The sequence below is a fragment of the Pantherophis guttatus genome, chromosome 6 (assembly GCF_059756535.1).
Source record: "Pantherophis guttatus breed Tessera chromosome 6, ASM5975653v1, whole genome shotgun sequence".
Classification (NCBI taxonomy): domain Eukaryota; kingdom Metazoa; phylum Chordata; class Lepidosauria; order Squamata; family Colubridae; genus Pantherophis; species Pantherophis guttatus.
The window spans coordinates 65,836,735-65,852,099 of NC_142068.1; the positions used below are offsets into that span (position 1 = coordinate 65,836,735).

A 15,365-nucleotide genomic window follows, 5' to 3' on the forward strand; every position below is an offset into this window, starting at 1 on the left:
GTACGCTATTTAATACTCTCTCAAACACCCCAGTGTAACTACTGAAAATAATAAGGATTATTCCTAATCCCTAAAAAAAACCCATCCAGAAGATTCAGTGTTTGAAATACAGCCTCATTGATGTAATACTTTATATTTTTGTAAAAATAATAATAATAATGGAACAGATATTTATTGAGGATCTTTTTAAATGTCTTATCAGAGCTATATTTTGTCTTTTTTTCTTCATCTTGTTTCTTTTTAATCAAAGTGACCAGAGCCTGAATTTGAAAGAAATTTGAACATATGTTCTGACATGTTCTTAGGGTAATTGCTTTGTATTGATTCTATGTTATGTGACAGGCAATATATTTTGGGGAATTCCTTAATTCCTTTGGTCTTGGATATGGATGACCATAGAAATAAAAGCTTACTTTTAAAGAATAAAAAAAAGGAGACTGATATTTTTGAGGCAGATTCTATGCCTCTTCCACATTCTGTTCAGCCTTCCCCCACCCACCCCCAGTGACATAATTTTGGCATGCTTACAGACCTTTGCCATAGAAGACTGTGCATATTAACTTGAGCCATAAAAAATAGGGATAAAGGGTAATCTATTTCTGATAAAGAAAAGGATGAGAGAAGTCTCTTACAATGATCTAGTTTTCATAGTTTATTCAACATTAAGAGAATTTAGCATTTTACAGTTGCCTGGATTCCAATTCTGGAAATCAATCTCTTTAGGTTGTTTTTGAGACTGTGATGCTTGGATTCTTGAATGTAATAATGAGCTTGCTAAAACAATCACAATTTACATCTCTAGCCAATTAGAAGTCAGTAATTAAGACTCTGGGGAGAAGATTTGAAACTGAAAGAAAGAGATATGTTTCTGGCATGGCTAGTGATGTATGGGTCTTTTTTCTGGGACTATCAAGACATCGGATACAATCTAATTAGCATGTTCACAGCCTACTTCCACATTATGTTAAAGCCGTAGCTGAATGCAGATTCAAGGTGTTGGATTTCATCCATTTTTTTAAATTACTGTCATCATCCTCCCCCGTCATTTTTTTGTTTTTATTTTTAATAGTTGTCATTTTTTTCCTGAATTAGGATTTTGGAGAACTCAAACTCTGCACAGTGTTTTCTAGTCTTGAGTTAGTCATATTTGTTCTAATGCGAATTATCAACACAGTTAATTTATGTCTGCATTTTAATTACTAAGACCAAAGACTAAATTCCTGATTTAAACATTTTATATTGATTAGGAGATGAGCTAAATCTGAGTACTGAACTCAAAAAGAACCAAGGAAAGATTAGCAATATTTTCTTCAGGAAAAGAAAATTAATTTTTTTCTCTGTGTTTTGTGTTCACATGGTAACTTCTTCACCAGTCTCCTATTATGAATGTAACCACTTACCAAAGGGGGAAAAAAAGGTTTGCTGTTTTGTTACCCTGAAAGAGTTAATTCTGTAAAAAATATTTTTTAAAATTTATTGTACAAGCAACTGATGGTCTAAGTCAGGGGTGTCAAACTCAAGGCCCGGGGATTGGATCTGGTCCACAGGCTGCTTAGATCTGACCCGTGGGGCCACCCTGGAAACAGTGAAGAATCAGCCTGCGGTGCCTCTGCCAGCGAAAATGGAGCAAGCGGTCCTCCCGAGCTCCGTTTTGTTGGTAGAGGGTTGCAGGAGGCCGTTGCAGCAGAGTGCTTGGGCCACCACAGGTGCCCCCGACATGAGTGACCTTGAGCTGGCCACACTCAACCTGATCACACACACACACCCTGAGGTCAAACACAACTCTGATGCTGCCATCAATGAAATTGAGTTTGACACCCCTGGTCTAAATTGAGACCAGGAAATTGAAGGAGCATCTCCACTGGATGATTGTAATGATGCATGTGAAGCAACTCTTTAAGAATAATTCCTTGTATACGAAAGGTCTTTTCCTGTTAGCAAAGTTGGCTCTGTGGTCACTTGGCTTCAAGTAGACCATGACTGGCTCAAGAATTCTGGGAAGTGAAGTTCACAACTCTTAAAAGGGCCATAGTTCCACTAATCCTGGAGTAGAGGATATTTGAACCTGCAGTTGGCATTATAATGCTTAACATGTAAGCATAAGATGATTCCTCTTCAAACTCTTAAGAGATCTAAACATAGAGATCTGTGGGAAGTAGGTAGTTTATTCGAAACTGATCATGTGATAAATTGGGAAGAAATAATTTGGTGGGAAGCAAGAGGTGGTAATTGCAATTCTCTGACCCACAAATTGATTATCTGTAAGGACCAGTAGGATTCTGAAATGTGATGATTCCTACTGCTACCCAATTTAAAAATGTAAATTGTAACTACCAGACACTAATAAGGATGCAGGGCTCTTTGGAAGAAATAGCAATTAGTGCTTTAGCCTAGAGGTCCCCAACCCCCAGGCTGCAGTCCACTACTGGGATGCGGCCTGTTTCAAACCGGGCCACAGGAGAGATGGACAAGGGCATGCATGAAGCTTCACTTGTGCGGTGATAGGTCTGAAGCTCCCCTCGTGTGAGCGGAGGGTGCTTGCGCTCGTGCGCAAAATTCCACTTGCGCGAGTGGAGGACGCTTGAGCTTGTGCACTCACACAAATGAAGCACCCTCTACTCATGTTTCTGGATTTTCATGCATGAGCGCAAGCACCCTCAGTTCAAGCACCCTCCGCTTGCCTGAGTGGAGCTTCACACGCAAGTGCAAGTGCCTGCCGCTTGTGCGAGTGGAGCTTTGTACACAATCACAAGCACCCTCTGTTCATGTGGAAAGCTGCATTTATGCAAGTGGTAGGTGCGCCCCCCGCTGCCTGCACAAATGGACACATGCACATGTGTCTGCCACTCACGCCCATCCCCCCCACCGGGCCGAACCACCAAACTGGAGAGGTTGGGGACCGCTGCTTTAGCCAATGGTGGAATGAACTAAGTTTACACAGGTGTTGAGAATAATGGAGAGGCAGCAATCTGAATAAAATTGTTTTAAGAAATGTAAGTTTTTCATTTCATTTTAACCTTGTGAGGTTTCTTCCCCCTTTCTTAATACTGTGAAGCAAGATCAGTATTACTGCAAGGAAGAAAACAACTGCTGAGAATCTTGTCTACTCTGCAATGTTAAGTATTTCTTAAGGCTGTAGTTGTATTTTTGCCTAAGTTAAAGACTTGAAATAAGCAGGTCGTTTAGTTTTCTTGCCAACAATACAGAAGTGATTTGTCAATGCCTTTCTTTGAGTTATATATTTATTTTCCAATTTAGCTTACAGTTTTGCTGTTAAAGTATAAAATGAGGACAGATGAAATTGCAATTGTTAAGAACTAGTATTAAGCAGCTATTGTTAAAGGACCAGAGACATTGAGGTTATTTATGTGGAAGATATAAATAGTAATGCTGAAGTTCATGTAAGGTTGAGAGAAATGAGAGATAAGAGATATTGAAAGATACACTGTAATTTATCCCTTGACTTCATAAATTATCTGAGGATAATGTAATTTATGGAAGTTTTAAATGGCGTATAGGGCCCACAACACACTGCCGGCAGGGAATTGATTAATACAGCGGAGAGCCAGTGGTTAAAATGTTGACTAGGATTAGAGAGACACTTGAAGTCCAGAGTTGGCCTTAAAAGTTCCCTAAATGACTCTAGACTAATAATTCTCAGCCTAACCTACTGAAAAAATAATTGTAGGAAATAATTGACGGAATATATATTACTTTCTGCTTAGGGCATAAATCAAATAAATATACGTATGCAAACATTTTGAATTTTACTTTTAATTTTTAGCACACAGGAAGTATCCTAATTTGAAGGCCTTTCCCCTTGAAGGGATCAAAGTCAGAACTCTTCCAGAAAAGCCAAAATGGTTTTGCACATTTCTCAAGACAATTCTATTTAGGAAGGATTCTAGCCACTGCAGAATCCTTGGCTTAAAGTTGAATACTTCCTTGGCTCCAAATTAGCAGAAGAATGGGGGTACCGAGAGTGCAAAATACTGGCTAAACGTATTTTTACAAAAGAAGTTAATCTGAGCAATATCGCCTTCCTTCAAATATTATAACAGCCACATCCCTTGAAGCTTCACATGGCTGCTTTGATTTGCTGGTGGTCATGGAAGAAGTGCTTGTCTATGCTTGTGCAGATAGCGGGAAATGGCATATACATTAAACTTTGGATTCAGAAGCCTAAAAAGTGTTCATCTGCAGCATAAGACACAGCAATATTACTGGGGCTTATAGTAGAACATTGCACCAAAGATACATGGATGTGTGGATGATCTGGCTGCAACCTGTCACCCCATTCATTGCCAGGGTTGATTCAGCTGATCTGGTTGGCTAGACGGGTGTCCCCTTCCTTCCTGTTCCATTGCATCTCTTCCGATGCTGCGTGCTCGGTAGAAGAGGACGACTATCCCAGATAGGAGTGTGCCAATCAAGGATATACAATAGCTGAGCTTCCCCGCTACAAACTCCAAAAGATACATGGTAGAAGTCATAAGATTTGCATTGCTGACTGGAAACACACATCTTAAAGTTGCCAAGGTTGCAAATCAATTAAAGTTGCACCAAAACCAGCACAGAAATTTTTGGGTTTTGTGATTTTTATAGTGTATCTTTTACACAGTGTTCTTTGTTACATATGTACTGTAAGCCCCAGAATTTTTTCTGTGTCTTAGATTGCAGGTGAAATTTTTTTAGACTTCTGTATCTATAATGTATATGTATAAAAGAGAAGAATTTCCTAAAATCCAAAGTTTATCAATATAGATTCAAATGATCTTAGTGAAGGCTCCTCTGGTGCACATTCTTAAAATCGAGGAATAAAATCTCATGAATACAAGCTGTCCAGGAAATGTGTTTTCAGCACATGTGCTGAACATGTAGCATTTGAAAACCAGCCCTGTTTTTTTCCAAAAGTTTGTTAATACAGTAGTTTCAACCAAAGTTGAAGGAAAGGAAGACGTTATTTTGATTGTTCTTATTGTGAGTCACAAAATCTTGCTATTTACTAATAGATCTCAGGTCCACCCTCTTCCGGATCTTGATTTAGGCTCTTGTTTAGTACCATAACTATTTATTTTCAAGTTGAAATGAGCCATGAAAGCTGAATGTTCTCTTTGAAAATGGTTTTCTTTTTAGCAGTGATGTTATGTAGATTTTTGTGCTCCAAGATTTGTGTCATACTAACACCTGGTGTTAGTAATGAAATTACTCATGGTCCAAACAGTGAAGTTAGCTTTTTAATGTCACTGGGTTCTAGTGTTTGGGCCATTCTCTACCTCAGCAAATTTATGAAAAATATATTTGTCTCAGGCTGTGGTCTGAGTGTTCCAAGACTTGAACACTCAAGTCATTTTGGTACCTGAAAATAGTGAAAGTTAAGGGCACCAGAAGAAAATTACTTTCTTTTTGCAGTCAGAAACCTGGTTAAGCTATGAAACCAAAGTCTTTCCTTTCTATTCTAGTTTTGAATATGCTCACCACTAAAAGTTGATAATTGAGTAGCTGTCAGTTTTACACAGTGCACAGCTGGTTTAGACACCACTGCATTGTGGGCATATTTTGGTGCAGTGACTAAGAAACCAGGAAGCTGTGTTCTAGCCTCCCTTAAGCATGAAAAACCAGCTGGATGACTTTGAGCCAGTCACTCTCTCTCGGCCCACCCCACCTCACAAGGTTGTTGTAGGAAAAATAGGAAGTAGGAGTAGTAGCTTTGTTTGTGCCTTTAGTTGACCAAAATATATATTTTTAAAGGATAAAAATATATAATAATTTATGTAATAATCCCTAAAATTTATAAAATAGTTTATATAATAATTCCTACAATTTATTTCTTAATATTTATAACTAGTGATTTATCATTATCATTCATTATAATTAGTGTTTATTAGCATACTGGGTACCTACCAAAACTGTTAGAAAATCTACATATTGACAAAATTTCCATCAGTCAATTGCAAAAGGCCACACTGTTTGGCTTGGCAGATATACTATACTGATCCATTACAATATTCTGAGTTCTTGGAAATAACTCAGTGTGGATGGAGGCCAACACCAGCTAAAGAACTGGCAGGGGTGAATAATAATGAACAACACTTGACTATCTACCTAGGGTAGGCAGATATTCTTGAACAGTATCAAATATTTGCCTATTTCAGGTCCTTGGGTAGGACTCAATAGGTGGATAAAATTGTCATATCCAGTCTGGCAATGCGCACGCGATCCCCCCTCCCCCCCACCCACTCCTGGCACGCGATGGTAGGCCTGTTTTTCTTTCTCACCTGGTCCAGACCCTCTCTATGCATCTGGGGAGGGTAAAAACAGCCTTCCCCACCCCCTTGGAGGCCCTCCGGAGGCCTGAAAGGGCCCATTTCCCAACTTCCAGTTGGACAGGAAGTGACGTTTTTTGTTGTCCCCAGCCTCCAAAGACTCCTGGAGGCCAAGTGCTTATTTCAGAGTTCAAAAAAATATAAGACAGGGTCTTATTTTTGGAGAAACACAGTATCTTGGTAGCTGGATGCATCTTTATTCCACTATCTCCTGTATGCTCAAAGTGGTTCTTTTTCCAAAGATGCCTACTTTGGGAACATTTCATGTGATTTTTTTAAAAAAGGCAGTTTTAAAGATTTTTTTAAAAAGTGCGCAAACAGTTTTTCATTTCCTTTTCAAATTATTTTCTTTCCCCTCTTTCTCTCAGTTCTGTGATTCATGGGCGGCTTGTATTTTAACAAAGAAAAGGAGGAAACGTGAGTTGTTATTTCAGCAGAAGTATCAAAAGCACCAAAAAAAGCCATCTTCATAAAAACTGCTAACAAGGATGCTTGGATAAAGTTTTGTTATGAAAAAGTTGAGCATTGCTGAATAACTGTGCTTGTTATTTCTTCATAGGATTACCTAAGTTTGTTCGTTCCTTGTTTCTTTTGGGTGGAAAAATGAAAGTAGTTTATTATTTTTTTCATGATTAACACTGAAGAATACTTGAGGATCTTGTGTAAAATATTTGTGTACTTTTCAGTTAAAGTCTTACTGCTGTTCATGAAGAAAAGAAATTAAGATCCATATTAACTCAATGGTTTTGGAAGTTCAGATGCCCATTCTTTTTATTCTTTCTGTTGGCTTAATTAAAGTACAGGTAGTCCTTGACTTGCAATTATTCTTAACAACCAGTGACTGTTCAAAGTTACAATGGCACTGGGAGGAAAAATGACTTATGTCAGGGAATTGTGCAGCAAGTGTCCAAATGAAATCAGAGACGCTGAAAACGAAGTAGTTTTATATAAATACATTTTACATCTATATCTACACCAACAGGAGCATTATGAGGTAAATCACAGGACACACAGAAGAAAAAAAGGTGCGAAAGCAGGGAAACTCCCCCTCCACACCCACAGCAACCAATCAGAGTGCAGATTGCCTCCCGCAGGAGCCAGCCTTCTCCAACCAATTAACTACAACTGTGTGTTCTGGCTCACTGCAAAACCTACTGCTCCAGCTCCTAAATATAAATATCTTTATATAAATATTAACAACTTATGTCTGCTTTTCACACTTATAACCATTGCAGCATCCCTGTAGTCACATCATCAAAATTTGGACACTTGGCAACTGGCATGTATTTATGGCGGTTGCAGTGTGCCGGAGTCATGTGATCACTTTGCAACCTTCTGACAAGAAAAGTCAATGGTCACATAGTCAAAATTCAGATGCTTGGCAACTAACTCATATTTAGGACAGTTGCAGTGTCCCGGGGTCATCTGATCATCTTTTGCAAAGTCAATGGAGAAGCCAGATTTACTTAACAACTGTATTAAGTTAACAATTTAACAACTGCTATGATTCATTTAGCAACTGTGGCAAGAAAGGTTGTAAAATGGGGCAAAACTCACTTAACAGACGTCTCATTTAGCAACAGGAATTTTTATGGTCATAAGTTGAGGACTATCTATACTTCAAATACATTTCCACTTTGATTTTTTTTACTCAAGTATAGGTGTAGGAAAGGACTTGGTATAATATCTTTTCCTGGTTTATTTGTTTGTTTTTGTTACATTTCCTGAAAAGGATGCCAGAATGCTGGATTGCAACCTATTAACTCAGCTTTTCCCTATCTAGGAGAAGTGAATGGTATGAAAAATTTCTAATTGCTGCCTTGATCAATATGGGTTGTTCTCTTTTTCCCCATTCTCTGGCAGACGGTGCTTCAACTCTAGTAAGCTAGGATGAGCCAGGTTATTTAATGAAACTGTAGCTGTGCCTCTCCGGTTTTCTGCGACCAAATTAGACTGTGAGGTTTAGAGCTATATTTAGATAGGTGGTTGTGTGATCAGTTTTTGTGCTCCGGGACTATTTGATGCCATTCTCTGTAACCTCTCCCTCTTTCACTTTTCTCAAGGTAACAGAAGACAAGAGCACAGCTGTCCTAGAGTTTCACAAAGTCTGTAAACATCCTGACACGCTTCCCTCGGAGAATCGTGAGGTTTCATTGCACAAGGCGGCAGGATAAATTTCCAGACTGGCCTTGCTCATCATCTGTGAAAGAGAGCTGGCACCTGGATTGCTTAGGAAGTCTTCCAGAGGCTGGTCTGACCAAATGTCATAAGGCTACTTAACACAAGAGAAGCAACTTGACCAGTAGTATCTCGAAGAATTTGGGGTAGAATGAAATACTACACCTTGGAATGTATTTATTACCTATAAAATGTTAGCTACTCTTTATAATTTCCCCATCTCCTTCCTCCTCCTCCTCCTCCGTTAGATAAACATTGCTGCTGCTTTTCCGTAACAAGATTTATCATGTACTCTTGTTTAGTTTTAACAATGGAAAACTGTTGACTCCAATTATGCACATTCTTAAGAAGGGATATGCAATAGAAAGAATCAGTGTAGTCTTAAACTAAAATGGACTCACTTGTGTCTATTAAAATTTGGAAACTGTTGAACTCAACTTTCTTGGATGACTTTTATTGTGAAAAATATGCTTGAGCTCTTATTCGTCTATTTTAGGATTATACAATCTGCCCATTGCCTTCAGACATTCCATGAGTATTGAATTAGGCATCAAATATTTCAGGCGCAATCATACAAGGAGACAAATGTACTTGTGGTTGCCTTTTAAAATAATAGTAATTGTGCCAAGGTTTCTTAGTGCAGACCTGGGCATCATTTTAGTCTGGGAGAGCATTGAAAAGGTTCAATGCATGTTGTGAGTCCTGTAAAAATAACACTTGCCATGAAAGACTTTCCTATTTACAAAATGGCTACCATGCTAGGCATGGCTAGCCACAAAGCACCATATTACAAGAAAGTAGTTTTGCTCTCCACTCCGAGAATTCTTTCCAAGAATTCATCAAAGTGTAATCTTTGCAGTCATTGCTGAAAATAAACACAGTGTTTAAATGCAAGAGGTCAGTTCCCAATTTTAAAAAATCTGATGGGACCAAGCACTTAGAAAATATCAGGAAAGGGACCTGGAGGCTCGTTGGTGCTCATGGTCACCCTTGCCCAAAAACCTAGGGTATTTGAACTTCCTGAAGTGTACATGTCTGAGGCTTGGATGGTTCCCTCAGGCAACAGATTTTCTTAATCTAGTGGATGCACTTTGTTGCTGTGGTTGAGTTCAACCATATCCTCTTCTAAAATGCTGATTGCCATCATGCACCCTGTCATCATGCACCCTGTGCTTCCCTATAATTCCCAGAATTTCCAGCAATTGATGGGGGCACCAGACATCCAGCTATGGAATCATTGAATCTCTTGTTTCTATAGTGGCACCTCTCCCATTCTTTTGAAAGGTCTGCTTTTTCAGACTGGGAAAAAAGAATTGTCAACCAGCTTTCTGATTTCTGCTGTTTTGGAAAAGCCAGGATCACTGTTGGAATTCTTGAAAACATTCTAGCAATCAGACGTATCTGGATACAAGTAATTATTTCGGTGTTAATTAGAAATGATCTAATCGTCTCAGAATTGCTTATTAGAATATTGGATGGGCATTTTAGACATCCACAGTTCTACAGAATTGAGAAATAATTCTCGAATTGTAGGGTATTGTTATATACAAACAGGAATATTAGGAACATATGTATGTTAATATATACAAATGGGAATATATTGGTAAAATGCTTGCTATGCAGTGCTATTTGCTGATTTTTAGTTTTTATTGCTATAATTTTATAACATTGGGGAAACTTAGTCAATGAGAAGGTTGAAAATTACTGTAGAAACCCTCCATTTATAAGAAAATTTTCTTATAAGAAAACCCATATTTTACTTATTATTTATTTTCTAGATTAGGATAGGGCTATACAGTTCCAAATTACAAAATAGTTGGTTTAAAAACAAAAAGACAGGGTAGGATGTAAAACACATTTAGAATTTTGAATTTTGAAACATGCTGCTTCAAGTATAAAGCAACTATTTTGAGCTTGAAACAAACATGTTTTGATCATCTGGAAATCTATCAAATTAAGAGCATGAATGCATATTTTGAAATGTTCTCTACATCCTTAATGTGAAGATAAACCCAAAGTTTGTTTTATTTTGGCAGGACGTTTAAGAGAACTGAAATAATAAACATGAAGTAGAAGAAAAACTAAGAATCAGCACTGAGAACAGGAGTAGGCAAACTGTAGCCTTCCAAATGACACTTTCATCATGTGTTTCATTTCACCATTGTCATGCTGTCCAGAACACTTAATCATAGTTTAGCAATTTCTAAACAGTTATTGTATGAAAAACAGTGTAATTATTCCAAGAGGATTTTGTGCTGCCCCATTCTGAGAATGATTTTATCCAAACAACTCAGATACCTCGAATTCATTCCTGTTCTAGGAGATTCAAGTCCAAGAGCCTTGGTAGTACAGTGGTCTAAAGCACCCTGTTATTAAGACCAGCTGCCTGCAATTACTGCAGGTTCGAATCTCACCAGGCTCAAGGTTGACTCAGCCTTCCATCCTTTCTAAGGCAGGTAAATTGAGGACCCAGTTTGTGGGGGCAATAAGCTGACTTTGTATAAATATACAAAAGGATGAAGGCTATTGCTTAGCGCATTGTAAGCCACCCTGACTCTCCGGAGAAGGGCGGCATATAAATCAAATTAAAAAAAAATGGATAAACGACTCAACTCAACCCCTTCCATGAGAAAATGGAATGGTCCACATTGCTTTGCACTTTTATCACTAAAAGGTTATGGTAATAGCATTTAAAAAGTAGAAACACATGCTGTGTTCCTTTCTTGACAGACTTATGATAAACTGCCCCCTGTGAACCAGGTCTGCATTTAACATTGAAAACAGTCAATCAGCATTTCTACATGTCTCAAAGGAGGGTTAAATGTAAAAATAACATCAATTAATCCTCTGTGGTTTTGCAGACATTGTTCATAGGAGGAAAATGGGTTCGTGCTAAATTACACAGAAACATTTCCTTTGGTCAAATTAAGGTTGACTGTTTAGTGATGCATATTATTTGAAGCTATTATTAAATAGCATAGCCAAGTTATTGTCGGTTTCATGTGAGATTGTTCATATTATTGTTAATTTGTGCCATCTCCTGATTCAGATCCAAAAAATGCTGCTCATTACAATCTTTTAAAGTTTTGAAGAATTGAAACTCAGGACTTGTGAACATTATCTGCTTCTATAGAAGTTTTGCCTGTCTTTCAGTTCAATCTATAGAGACATGGCATTCTTGTCCCACCACTGCAAATGGTAATGACTTTGGGCTGTACTTTTTTAGAAGTCATGCTTAGGTAGTGTGAGAGTTTCTATCTAACCCTAAGAATAATGTTCTTCTGCCAGGCCTTTAATTACAGCTGTCCTTTGCTAGTATGCTTTATCATTTTGTGTTTGGAATCAGTTTGGCTGAGAGCCAGTTTGGCCAAGGCACTGGATTAGGAGAAATAAAGTCCAGGTGCTACTCCTGCCTTAAGCATGTCAATCGGCTGGATGATTTGAGGTCTGTGAGTCTCTCTCAGCATTGGGAAGAAAACCATGGCAAGTGACTTCTGAAAATATTGCCACTGGAGGGACACGTTCTTGTAGGACTCGAGGCTGCCAGGACTCAAGGTTGATTTGAAGCCACCCAAAAGAAGAAGAAGAACTCCTGATTTCTGATTTATAGATTTCTTTTTATATTTTAAAAAAGGTGTGGAAATTGCTTTGAGAGCCTTCAATCAGAAGGCAATATGAAAAAATAAAATGTTTAGAACAAAGCACAAAGTGAAGACAAGTGATAACTTGCTCAGATAATGGATGATGATATAAAAAGAGAATGCTGCATTGCAGGGTGCTCATGCCACTGTCGTCTCTTACAATCAAGTCTGGCAGACATTTTGCATTGTTTCCCAAACCTGTTAGACTAGCAGTGAAAGTGTGATAAAATCAATGTATAATACACCTTGGGAAGCAATCACAGTCACTTTGTGGGGTATGTAAAATGGATTGTATCATGTCTTGCTTGCTGGAAGTTTATTTGACTCCATCATAATTCTTAACTTCAGCAGGATCATCACAGCTGGAATTGCACAAAGATTGCTGGAGTGACCAAATATATCCCTCTGGTTACAGTGTGAGATGCAATCATCAAAACCTGTCTTCACCCTTCTTCTGCTGTCGGAAGCTGCAATGAGACCGATGATTGTGTTTTGGAGATTGAGTCCAGTACAGTAGAACTCACCGACTCTACTCATAATTGCAAATTCTGGGATTAATCAAACACCAGGCCTGCTATTCACAAAGTTTATACTGCTACATTTTCAGAGAATGCTCAAAGGATCATACAGTTGCTGGAAAGATAGCATATCAGCTAGCAATATGGAACTAAGCAGCGTGCTAATTAGCCTGCAACAATAGGCCGACTGCCTTAAAAGTATTCAACTCATTCAGATCACGGAAGATACAGATCTAAGCACAGAGTGATGATGTCTGAATGAGACACAGTCATTTTTAATAAAAGAAGATTGGCAAGGATTTAGCCATATAGAATGAGTGATTAACAAGAGTAACATTGCTTAAAGTTCTGGAACAAATTTAGCAAGTCATTAAAAAAGCACCATCTCACTAAAAAATAATACTATAATCTTATATGTGGTATACTTTTAATTGTGTTACCTTTTCTGGCTCAGAATGGTTCCTCCCCAGTTACACACATCTGGTGAGACGTGCTAGTACTTTGGAAAAATCTAAATCATTTCATAATTTGCAAAATGGATTTTTTTTTTATTATGGCTTTTGGGTGCCAGTGGCCTAAATTTGCATTCTGGTTAATATTCTGGTGGAACCCTGTTGCTGAATTATCATTACATGCTATTATTGATAATGAAAAGCAAAAATGTAATGGGTCATACATGAAGCTTCAGTGAAAGAAGGGAATATAAGGATTTACTGATTATTTTTTTTAATTGTAAGTGGTGTTTTGAGCAAGTGTATTGGTTCTTGCAAGTAGTATTTAAGCAAAAAAGGTCTGATTTTAAGCTGCAATATAAGGAAAAACTCAGTTGGTTCTCTTGTATGTGGAAATATATTTCACTGCTCCATTTTGGTAATGAAGCTGAGAGCTATAGAAGCAGGCTGCAGAAATATTTGCTCAGCTGAAGAAATGATCCCAGGTTCTGACCAAATTAAGTTTTAAAAATTAGTGGCAATAGACTAGTTCAGAAAGTTCTCATATATTTTGGAACTGGGTTTGCAAGAGAAGTTTTAAATAAATTACCTTTCTCTGTATTTATTAATCCTGAGCAAAAATATTTGCAATTTAATGTTAATTCAAATAACCTTTAATAGCTGAAAACCAAATTGGATCTGTTTATCCATGTAAGATGTGAGTGTGTGTGTGTGCGTGTGTTTGTGTGCGTGTGCGATGGGAGTCACCCTGAAGCACAGAAAGATGTGAATTGTCAGCAGTTCCTGTAATCTGCAGCTGGAAAAAATGTCTGAAATGATGATAGGAAAGTTGCTCACATCCATATTTTATTGATTACATTTTCCACAATGAATAACCTAAGATCAGCAGGTCAATTATCAGGACAATGCATAATGTATAAGCTGATGCTTTTTAAAGATGGTTTTGGTTTTTCAAAAACAATTTACCGGGGGAGTATTTCTTCTAAATGGAAAGATCATTTAACAAAGTTGAGCATGAATTTCACGCATCCAAAAATCAGAAATCAAAATGAATTTTTTTGATTGGAAGGAAGGTGAAAAGATGGCAACAGAAAATGTGTCTGTAACTCTTGGTTCAAACAGTTCACAAAAAAGAGGAGAGATATTAACTTCACTATCAAATTGGAATCTGAACTTTTCTCCTGATATTCTTTCTGCATTGAATGGTCTTGTTTATATCCTAGAGTTGGCTTCATCATTTACAACATTTACCCATCAAGATTTCTCGAGGGCTTATATTTTATCCTATTTCTCATTCAGTTTTTTAATTTCCATTGTACAAATTTCAACGGTGAAGATAAAGTGAAGATGGAGGATAGTATTCCCAGTTGGGAATTGACCGATTTGCTGCTCTTCTTTTAGCCCCTCTCCTAAGCAGGTCCAGGAACTTTCGAGATGGGATAGAGCAGATTTTGAAAGGTGCTTGAACTAGATGAGCGAGCTGTCACGAGAAGAGTTAAGCTTCACAAGGAGACATCAGCTAACGCAACATTGGACTTCGCCATCTTATGCTGCTTAGGTAATTTTTCAAGCATCCATGCTTGTTCTCAATTTAGGAAGCCATGAAGCAGAAGTTGTAAATTACACCACAGACTGAATAATTAGAATTCAGTACATAGAAGCCATGTTGGAAAGAACAGGAACTTCAATTACTTCATCCTGCTGCTAAAATAACAAACAATTCTTTGAATTATTTTGACTTAAATCTCTTGACTTTTCCATAGGGAGGGTCTCTCCTATGCCCCCACAGTTGGTTTCATGTGAGAAAATAGACCCAAGTCGCAATGTATCTCTTGGTATGAACTTTTGTCTTTTGTGTAGCAATTTGAGCACTAAACGTAAATAAATAAAAGTAGGTTCCAGATTTATCTGGTTTTGTGGTTATTAACAAGAATTCTATCCAAACGTTTCATTTAATAACTATTAATTACATTTTTAATAGGTAAGATTGGACTTGTTTGGGGAGGGCATGTTCATAATTCATGAATTGTTAATGGTGATATATATATTCATTCATACACACACACACACACACACACACACACACACATATATATATATATATATTTATATTACACATAACTCATTCTGTTGGAGGTGTGTGTGTGTATAATACATAAATGTTATATATATATATAACAAATACTTCTAAATATGTGAATTCCAGGTATATTAGTAAAGAAAGAAGCAGACATCCTGCGTGCTCCGGAA

General features: G+C 37.6%; 1 protein-coding gene across 8 annotated transcripts in view; it reads left to right on the plus strand.

Annotated features, from left to right (window-relative positions):
* The window catches only part of PWWP2B (PWWP domain containing 2B), a 37,568-nt gene extending 28,627 nt beyond the window's left edge, over positions 1-8,941 (plus strand). For 5 of the 8 annotated variants that reach the window (XM_034436519.3, XM_087871684.1, XM_087871683.1 and 2 more), the window contains exon 4: positions 8,390-8,941. The gene's annotated coding sequence lies outside the window, so the exon portion shown is untranslated. Of the gene's footprint in view, positions 1-3,055; positions 3,150-6,694 lie in introns of those variants that run through there. The other 3 variants (XM_087871685.1, XM_034436522.3, XM_034436521.3) reach the window with 2 other exon arrangements.
* Positions 8,942-15,365: the final 6,424 nt, after the last annotated feature.